Source organism: Myotis lucifugus, unplaced genomic scaffold, assembly GCF_000147115.1.
Source record: "Myotis lucifugus unplaced genomic scaffold, Myoluc2.0 scaffold_200, whole genome shotgun sequence".
Lineage (NCBI taxonomy): Eukaryota > Metazoa > Chordata > Mammalia > Chiroptera > Vespertilionidae > Myotis > Myotis lucifugus.
Window position 1 is genome coordinate 1,755,314 of NW_005871248.1, and position 11,213 is coordinate 1,766,526.

Here is an 11,213-nt window from a genome sequence, read left to right on the forward strand (position 1 = left end):
TCAGACCCTGTCATTCCCCTTCTTACCTTCAGCCATCCAAAATCTCCCACAGGATCAAGCTCAGAGGGTCAGTATGGCATACAAGCTCTCCAAGATTGACCAGTCCCAGCCCATCTGCTATTCCTGCAAACACCACAGTGTTTGTTCATTGAATGTCTTCCCTCCCCACTACCTGAATTAATTTCTATTCCATTGCCATTCAAGGCTGAGTTCTGTGGGCCTCTCTTCCAGAGAGATCTCCTTGACCACCTCCACAAGTACAAACATGACACAATGTAGTGGGTACTTCTTGACATTCCCAAAACATTTTGTGTTTTTCATTACACTCACTGCATTGTTTTATCTTTATCTGCTCATGTGTTTCCCTCAGGGAGTACTACACCAACAGGGACCATGTCTTCTTATTCATCATGTCTCCCTGATGCCTAGGTTACTTTAATATGAATAAATTTTAAATGTAATAAAAATTGTAATAACATTTGAATGAATTAAGTTTTTCTTCAACATCTTATAACATTTTTTGAACATACTGAAACGTTAACATAATTGTACAGTGAACGCCATCATCTTGATCTTAAAATTAACATTTTGCTGTATTTGCCATATCACCCAGCTATCCAACTATTTATCTCTGGATCCACCTTTTTTTATTTTTATTTTTTTGGATACAGGCAAAGAAAATTGCAGACATCAGTCCACTATGTGCCTAAATACTTCAGTATGGATATATAATAAATGACATTTAAATTACAATCAACAGCTTTGCTGCTGAAAGGATGGTCCCTCCCTACCACAGAAGGAATAAGCAATATGACTCAGTGGAACTGGTCAAGATTAATTAGAAGAAATATTAATCTTGTGTGTCCCCCCCCCCCACACACACACACACAGGAGAGGGCTGTTGGGGAGGGTGAAGGGATTGAGCAAAAAAAGAAAAAAGAGAGAAAGAACTCATAGACAGAGACAACAATGTGGTGGTTGTGGGGGTAAGAAGGGTGAATGGAGGAGGAAGAGGGTATGGGGGGGATAAATGGATGGAACAAAATTAAATTTTAAAAAGTTATTTTCGGGAAAGTGCATGACCGAGATGTCATCAAATCATTCTAAATCAGAAGTTAGACCTGAGGACCTATCTGCTGTACATATCACAGCACATGCAAGTTTGTTCTACCTTCTCAGTTTCCTTGGTGTCAGTATAAGCACTGATGCTTATTTTTAGCTGTTCAGTTGAGTTTAAAAGTGAAGATGCTATGCCACACCTTTCCTACTTTCTCATCTGGCTCCCCCTATAACTGGCATCAGCATTTGTTAAGATAACCATCCAGCATACAGACAGCAATCTGGGTGACCACAGAACAGAGACAGATCTTAAACTGGCCCCAGAGCCTAATACATCAGCCCACCTTTGTAAAAATGAGAAAAGGAACAAATCCTGTGAGCATGTGCTGCCCTGAAGGTTCTAGCTTTGGGATAAAAGTGTTGTTACAAAGTGCCAGCTGCACCTCAGGGTGCAGAGCTGAGCAGCACAGTGGTCTGGATTTCAGTTCCCACTTCCCTGCCATGGCTGGTTTCCATGTAGCATATGCACACTATAAAACCACTGAATTTTTTATAGAAAAGGGAGACATTATTTGTGAACAATGTATATGTAATCTTGCGCTTCTCGCCTCTGTTCTACATAGGCTTTGTTTGTGTGTCTACTAGGTGCCAAGCAGACAGTGTGAGCAGAAGAGCTGGCTCAATCCCTGCTTTCCTAGAGTTTAGAGCTCAGTGGGGGAGAACATCATTAGTGAAATAACTACACAATTAAAGGTTAATTATAACCTGAGGCAAATGCTTCTAGATAAGGTAGGCTCTCTCTGCCCAGCCGGTGTGGCTCCATGGTTGAGCATCAAGAGGTAATTGGTTCAATTCCTGCCCGGGTTTTGGGCTCAATTCTCAGTAAAGGGGAGGGGCAGGAGGCAGCAAATCAATGATATTTCTCTCATCGATGTTTCTATCCCTCTCCCATCTTCTCTTTAAAAAAATCAATTGAAAAAATGTTTTTAAAAAAGAAGGTAGGTTCTCCAAGCATCTGTGAACAAGAAAACGGATCTAGACTAGCAGTCTTGATGAAGAAACAACCAGGACAAGTAGACATTAGAAGATGAAAGCAGTGAGATGGTCAAGGAAGATGACTCCAAGCATCAGGAACAGCCCCTGTGCCTGGAGGGAGCAAACCACAGTCACAGGGATCAAAGAAACAAGAATGACTGGAGTGCAGGTCATCGGAAAGAAAATATTCTGAGAGGAGACTACAGATCAGATCATGAAGCTGTTTTGGTCTTTTTAAGACCAATGAAAAGCCAATGAAGTGTTTTTAGTGGGTGGTTGGTAGAATTTTCATTTGGACGGTACAACTGGTATTTTTCTTAACTTCGCATTTGGATAGTACAGCTGCCATTCTTCTTAACTCCAAGTTGGAGTACCACTGAATCTGTGCAGAGCTGTACAAACTGAAGTTCTGCTTCTAATGCATTGTGTGATTGTTTCTCTGAATTTTCATTTTATACTAACTTTTCCTTGCTTACAAATATAGTTAGAATATAAAAATGGCAACAAACTGCACATGATTTCAACATTTAAAAGTCTGCTAAAAGTACTGTACTGCCAAACATTGATGTTGGTTTTTAGTTACTTATTCTGTGAATGTATATATTTGAAAACAGAAATTAGTACTCTGCACATTATCTGTAAGCTGTTTGGTTTAAAATATGGCAGATAATTAACTAAGGTAGACTGACCTTGTAATGTAACTGCTCTTGGGCAGTATTCTCTGTACATATTAGCGACAACAGATTGGATTTTTATGTTGACATATTTGGATATAATGCAACATATTTTGTATGCAAGCAGTTTCAATAAAGTTTGGTCTTCCTCTACTAAACTGATATTAATGCAATCCTTACAAATGATTGCTTTTTAAATTTAAGATAGGAAAAGAAATTTATAGAAAGTGTTCTGTTACAAAATATAACTGTTATCATTGGAAATTTCACATCACAGGAAGTTATCCATTATCTACCAACTTTCAAGAAATTAATCTTGTTTAATAAGGTGGGAGAAAAAATTGCCTGGCTGATGTGGCTCAGTGCTTGAGCATCAACCCATGAACTAGGTCTGGGTTCCATTCCTGGTCAGGGCACATGCTGGGGTTGCTGGCTCGATCCCTAGTAGAAGGGTGCAGGAGGCAATTAATTGATTATTCTCTCTCATCATTGATGTTTCTAACTCTCCCTCTTCCTTCCTTTCTCTGAAATCAATAAAAACATATTTTTTAAAAATCAACAAAATGGTACAAAAGTACATTGTGCCATTACAATATGTAGTTTTTTGTTTTGTTTTGTTTTTACAAAGGCTGAATTCATGTACTAAAAGGCATTAATGTACTAAAATGTGAATGACTAACTTTTAAAACTGTAATTTGATTCACATTCTCAAAAGGAGTTGGCATTGATTCATACTACAATATTTGTGTGCTAAACGTGTATGTTTTCCAGTTTGAAGTCATGATGTTTTTAAATCTTATAAAAGTTTCAAAAATCTGGAGAATAAAGAAAAAGAACAGCTGGCTGTTGTGTGAAGGAGGAACGGGGCTAGAGGAAGGGCAGATGTAGGAATAAGAGGAGATTGTTAGAAAGGTCCAGGGGGAAGATGATGGTAATTTAGAACTGAAATTAGTGTAGTAACATTGAAGATAAAGAAAAGCAGATAGCTTTGAGATATTGGAGGTGAAGTGAACAAGACTTGACGATAGTTTGGACATGGCTGTGAGTGAAGTGTCAAAAATGATAACACTGAGGATGGAGAGTGGAAGTACTGGGAATAGAATGAGGGGATTACAAGTTTTGTCTTAATCATGTTGAATATGGCTGTTAAGATTTCTAGGTATTGCCATTAGATAGCTGGAAATAAGGTCTGGATCTAAGGAGAGAGTCTGGGGTAGAAATTTAAATTTAAAGGTACCATAATATAGATTCTAATTGATGCTATATATATGGATGAGAGAAAATAGTGAACCAAACACAAAGGAATGTACCAGATGATAGTTGTTTTTTGAAGTCACTTGAACCCTGTGATTCTATTACCTTAATACAATAATAGTTAAAAGATAAATCACTTTATAGACAATTACTTTCTTAGGCTTTTTAAAAAAAAATATTTTATTGGTTTTTCACAGAGAAGAAGGGAGAAGGATAGAGAGTCAGAAACATTGATCAGCTGCCTCCTGCACACTCCCCACTGGGTATGTGCCTGCAACCAAGGCACATGCCCTTGACCAGAATCGAACCCGGGACCCTTGAGTCCACAGGCTGACACTCTATCCACTGAGCCAAACCGATTAGGGCAACTTTCTTAGGTTTTTATGGCAAATAAGATCATGAAGTCTTCCAATCCATGAGCATGGGATGTGTTTCCATTTATGACTTCTTAATTTCTTTCAGCAATGTTTTGCAGTTTTCATTGTACAAATCTTTCACCTCCTTGGCTCAGTTAATTCCTGTTTTATTCTTTTCAATGCTATTGTAAATGGAATTGTTTTGTAATTTTTCAGATTGTTCATTGTGCATAGAAATGTCATTGATTTTTCTTTTTCTTCTTTTAAAAATATATATTGATTTCAGAGAGGGAGAGATAGAAACACCAATGATGAGAGAGAATCATTGATCGGCTGCCTCCTGCACACCCCACACTGGTAATCGAGCCTGTAACCCAGGAATATTCCCTGACCTGGAACTGACCCATAACCTCCAGGTTCATAGGTCAATGCTCCATCACTGAGCCATGCCAACTGGGCTGTCATTTTTTTTTTTTTACTTTATTCATTTATTTTTTTAATTAAATCTTTATTGTTCAGATTATTATAATTGTTCCTCTTTTTTTCCTCCATAGCTCCCCTCCACCCGGTTCCCACCCCACCCTCTGCCCTTACCTACCCCCACTGTCCTCATCCACAGGTGTACGATTTATGTAGTCTCTTCCTGCACCCTCCACACTCCTTTCCCCCCGAGAATTGTCAGTCCACTCCCTTCCTATGCCCCTGATTCTATTATATTTACCAGTTTATTCTGTTCATCAGATTTTTTATTCACTTGATTTTTAGATTCACTTGTTGGTTTGTACTTGTTGTTCATAATTTTTATCTTTACCTTTTTCTTCTTCTTCCTCTTCTTAAAGAATACCTTTCAGCATTTCATATAATTCTGGTTTGGTGGTGATGAATTCCTTTAGCTTTTTCTTATCTGTGGAACTCTTTATCTGACCTTCGATTCTGAATGATAGCTTTGCTAGGTAAAGTAATCTTGGTTGTAGGTTCTTGCTATTCATCACTTTGAATATTTCTTGCCACTCCCTCTGGCCTGCATAGTTTCTGTTGAGAAATCAGCTGACAATCTTATGGGTACTCCCTTGTAGGTAACTGAGTTTCTTTCTCTTGCTGCTTTTAAGATTCTCTCTTTGTCTTTTGCTCTTGGCATTTTAATTATGATGTGTCTTGGTGTGGTCCTCTTTGGATTCCTTTTGTTTGGGGTTCTCTGCGCTTCCTGGACTTGTAAGTCTATTTCTTTCACCAGGTAGGGGAAGTTTTCTGTCATTATTTCTTTAAATAGGTTTTCAATATCTTGCTCTCTCTCTTCTTCTGGCACCCCTATAATTCGGATGTTGGTTCGCCTGAAGTTGTCCCAGAGGCTCCTTACACTATCTTCATACTTTTGGATTCTTTTTTCTTTTTGCTTTTCCGGTTGGGTGCTTTTTACTTCTGCATATTTCAAATCTTTGACTTGATTCTTGCGATTCTCTAGTCTGCTGTTGGGTGTCTGTATAATATTCTTTATTTCAGTCAGTGTATGCTTAATTTCTATTTGGTCCTTTTTCATATCCTCGAGGGTCTCACTAAATTTATCGGTGGTTTCTAGAAAATTCTTGAAAAACCTTATAAGTGTGGTTTTGAACTCTATATCCAGTACAGTGGGGCCTTGACTTACGAGTTTAATTCGTTCCGAGACCGAGCTCGTTAAGGAACTCGTTAAGGAGCTCCTTAACTCAAATTACTCTGTCAACTCAATGCAAAAAATCGGCTGAGAGACAGCTGGTATCTCAAAAAACTCGTTAGTCGGGACACTCGTAAGTCAAGGCCCCACTGTAGTTTGCTTTCCTCCGTTTCTGTCATTTGTGACCTGTTTCTTTGTCTTCGCATTTTGGCTGCTTCCCTGTGTTGATAGGGTGGCTTTCTGTGCTAGGTGTCCTATAGGGCCCAGTAGCTCAGCCTCCCCAATTACCTGAGGTAGACACTCTTGGTGCACCCCTTTGTGGGCTTTGTGCACAGTCTTCTTGTAGTTAAGCCTTGATTGTAGTTAGTATCACTGGGAGGAATTGACCTCCAGGCCAATTGGCTGTGAGAATCAGCTGTGTCTATGGTGGGAGAACTTCTGTGCTGGAGACACCCTTATGGGGCAAAACTTGCTTCAGTGGGGCTTTGGTGCTCACTGAGTCTTCCCCCTGAGTGTGTCCCTTATGGATCTGAGGAGTTGTAATCTGGATGGTCCCACTCTGACCACTGGGTACACTGGCTCTTGGATCTCTAAGGAGGTGCTAATTTAGCCTCTGCCTGAGGCTACCCAGCAAGAGTTACAGAGAGATCTGCAGATTCCTCTTCTTTGTTTGGGATTTGGAGTTGCCCAGATGAGGCCCAGCTGTGAAGCAGTGCAAGCTGCTGTGGGGCCTTGGATGTTCTGGGTCTGTCTGACCCAGCTGCAGTTTGTTAGTTAATTTTAGATTGCAAAAGCCTCTGTGCACAGCTTGGGTGAGGCGGGGTCTCAGGGAATCAACAGAGCGGAGCAAACAGCTATGGCTGATCCTTAGCCCTCCCCTAAGAGGCCCCGGGTCTCAGTGTCCCGCGGTAATCGCTGCAAGCACCTCTGAGAGAAAGCCACCCTCAAGTTCCACCCGCTGCCAGACAGTCCAGTTTCTCCCCTTATGAGTCTGGGTCCCCAGAGACGCGCCCGGAACTGGAGTTCAGAGGGGGAGCGTGTGTCTCCCTCCTGATTAAAAAAGACAACCGTGTCCTCAGTTGCCAGCCCTTTCCTCGCGCGCCTCCGTACCTCTGCACATTACTTCCGCACCTCCTCTGAATCTCAGTGTGCTTTTCTCTTACCTTCTAGTTGTAGAATTTCCACTCAGCCAGCCTTCCTGTGGTTCTGGATGATGTTTGTCTTTTAGTTGTATTTTTGAAGTGGTTGTGCGAGGCAGCAATTTCAGGTGTTAACCTATGCTGCCAGCTTGGTTTTCTGTCAATGATTTTTATATGTTGTTCTGTGTCTTGCTATTTGCTGAATTCATTTATTAGTTCTAACAGCTTCTGTATGGAGTCTTCAAAATTTTCTACACATAAGATCATATAATCTGCAAAAAGATATAATTTTACCTCTTCATTTCCAATTTGGAGACTTTTTATTTCTTTTTCTTGTCTAATAGTTCTCACTAGAACTTCCAGTACTATGTTTAACAGAAGTGGTGAAATCCCTGACTGGTTTGGCTCAGTGGATAGAGCGTCGGCCTACGAAATGAAGGGTCCTGGGTTCGATTCCAGGAAGCGGCTGATCGATGTTTCTCTCTATCCCTCTCCTTTCCTCTCTGTAAAAAATCAATAAAATATATTTTTAAAAAAAGAAGTGGTGAAAGTGGACATCTGTGTGTTATTCCTGATCTTAAAAGAAAAGCTTTGTCTTTCACCACTGATGTTTGCTGTGTTTTTCACATGTGGCTTTTATTATATTAAGGTAGTCTTATTCTACTCCTATTTTGTTGTTTTCATGAAAGTGTTGAATTTTGTCAAGAGCTGTTTCTGCATCAATTGATAGGATCTTGTTTCCCCCCCTTCATTTTGTTGATGTGGCGTATTACATTGATTTTTTTGTATGTTGAACTCTGCATTCCAGGAATAAATCCCAGTTGGTCTTGGCATGTAATACATTTAATATGCATCTGAATTAAGTTTGCTAGAATTTTTGTTGAGAATTTTTAAACAAATATTTTATTGACTTCAAAGAGAGTAAGGAAAAGGTAGAGTTTTGATTACTGATTCAATCTTCTTATGAGTTATAGATCTACAGATTTTCTAATTTTTTCATGATTTAGTCTTGGTAGGTTCTTGTTTTGAGGAATTTGTCCATTTCATTGAAATTTTCCAATTTGTTGGTATACAATTGTTCATGCTCTTATAATCCCTTTTATTTCTGTAGATTCAGTAGTAAAATCATTTCTGATTTTAGTAATTTCCCACTTAATATTGCTTTCACTGTGTCTCATAAGTTTCTATATGTTGTCTTTTCATTTCCATTCACCTCTAATTTCCTGTTTCTTCTTTGATCCATTGAGAATGTGTTATTAAATTTCCAGATTTGAATTTCCATTTCTCATTTTATTTCTGTTGATTTCTAACTTCATAAAAGATATTGTATGCTAGCTATGTTTTTAAATCTATTGAGACAGAATTCGAGACCGAATGGTCTAACCCAGTGGTCGGCAAACTGCGGCTCGCAAGCCACATGCGGCTCTTTGGCCCCTTGAGTGTGGCTCTTCCACAAAATACTGACTTCTGCGCATGGGCCATGAAGTTTCAATCGCACTGTACATGCGCGCCTGCACGTGGTATTTTGTGGAAGAGCCACACTCAAGGGGCCAAAGAGCCGCATGTGGCTTGCGAGCCGCAGTTGAAATGTCCCATGTGCATTTGAGAAGAATGTGTATGTTGTTGAGTAGAGTGTTCTGTATGTCTCTTAGATATAGTTCATTTGTTGTAAGTCCTCTAATTCCTTACCTCTCTCTGGTTTTTGTATCCATTATTCTGAAAGGGGTTCTAAAGTATCCAATTGTTATTTTAGAACCATTTCTCTGTTGATTATGTCAGTTCTTAATATTTGATGGTTCATCATGAAGTGTCTAAATGTTTATATATCTTGTTTTGCTGAAACTTTTATTAGTGTATTATGTCCTCCTTTGTCTCATGAAATCTTTATTATTTAAAGTCATTTTGGTCTAATATCAGTGTAGCCAATTTTGGTTACTATTTGCATGGACTCTCTTTTTTTAATTTTTAAAAATATTTTATTTATTTTTTACAGAGAGGAAGGGAGAGGGATAGAGTTAGAAACATCGATGAGAGAGAAACATCCATCAGCTGCCTCCTACACACTTCCTACTGGGGATGTGCCCGCAACCAAGGTACATGCCATTGATTGGAATCGAACCTGGGAGCTTTCAGTCCGCAGGCCGATGCTCTATCCACTGAGCCAAACCGATTAGGGCTGGAATCTCTTTTTATACCCTTTTACTTTCAATCAATTTATTTCTTTGGATCTAAAGTGAATCTCTTGTAGACAGCATATAGTTGGCAGTGTTTTTCATCAATTTTGTTGCTCTCTCTTTTCATTGGAGAGTTTAATACTGTTACATTTAATTACTGATAAGGATTTTTGTGATTTTGCTATTTCTTTTCTATATGCTGTATATATTTTTGCCCCTCGTTCCTTGAATTACTCTTTTTATGCTTAGTGTGTTTTTTGTAGTTAACCCTTTGCGGTCGTATTAAATTTGGACATGGGTGTCGTACTGGTCGGAATTAATTTCCATTGAAAGAGCAGTGATACATAACATGCAAGATTATGAAGGATAAACAAGATTTATTAATTCTTTTTTGGAACTACGTCACTACTAGTAGAATCACTACAAACGTTATCACTTTCTACGTCAGAGTCAGTATTCAAGGTGCCAAAATAAAACTCTTCATCGTTACTTTCAGATTCGCAGTACACTTCTTTCGGTAACTTTCTTTTTGCCATTTTGGAGTATTATTTTGAAATATCTTAACAAGCGAGAATGCCTAATTACAGTTAAACGTAATTTGTAAAGCTTTATTTGAAATTCTGCTAAGTATCTCCGAAGCTTGTCGATTTCTTCACTCTCAAAAGGCGACTGACTCACCACGGTGTTTTGCATGGCGAGTGTGGACAACCGCGTTTGTTTATATTTAGTTTCGATATCTCCGATTTGTCAGGACAATGTTTTGGTTCGTGACAAGGTCGCTTAGACACTTAAGAGCTTTCAGAGAAATTATGAACTGATACATGAATGAATAGAGTTAAGATTCGTACGGTTCCTTGCTGTGGTGGCTGAGAGCAGACATACGACCAGAACAGTAAAAAAGCTTTGGTGGCTGAGAGTAGACAAACGACCGCAAAGGGTTAAACATTTAAATTCCTTTCTCATTTTCTTTTATATATCTTCTTGTATATATCCTATGGCTATTTTCTTTTCTTCTTCTTTTTTTAATCTTCACCTAAGGATATTTTCCCATTGATTTTTAGGTAGAGTGGAAGAGAGAGGGAAAGAGGAAGATAAATATCAATGTGAGAGACACACATTGGTTGCCTCCTGCATTTTGTTCATGCATAATTTTCTTGACATTCTCTTCTTTTTTTTGTCTTTTTGTGCATTTTAACACAGTTTTAAAGTCTCTCTCTAGTAAATCTACCATCAGGTCTTTTTCAGAGACAGTTTCTGTTTATTTTTTCTTTTGAATGGGCCATACTTTCCTATTTTTTGTATGCCAATTCTTATGTTGAAAACTCAATATTTGAATCGAATAATGTAGTAACTCTGGAAATCAGATTCTGTCCCTTCCCTAGAGTTTGATGTTTTATTGTCTTGTTTTTGTTATTTTCTTGTTGTAGGCTGTCTCTGTGCCCAGAAACAGCAACATCCCTTCCATCAAACTCTCTCTCAATTCTGACACCCTCATGTCTTCCATCTTATCAAAAATGCCCAAAGATGCCCTAGCTGGTTTGGCTCAGTGGATAAAGCGTTGGCCTGCAGACCAAAGGTCCTGGGTTCAACTCTGGTCAAAGACACATACTTTAGTTGCAGGGCCCTGGTCGGGGCTCATGCAGGGGCAACCAATCAATGTGTTTCTTTCACATAGATGTTTCTCTCTCTCTTTCCTGCTCTCTTCCACTCTCCAAAGCCAGTGCATGAGCCATCTTCATGCAGAGTAGAGGCATAGAGGAAATTTTATGTTTGGAGATGAGTGGAGAGGCTTTATTGGACATTTGAGAGTTCTACACATATTCTTTCCCAGAACATCTTACTTTAAAAGCTGTACCCAATACTCTCACACT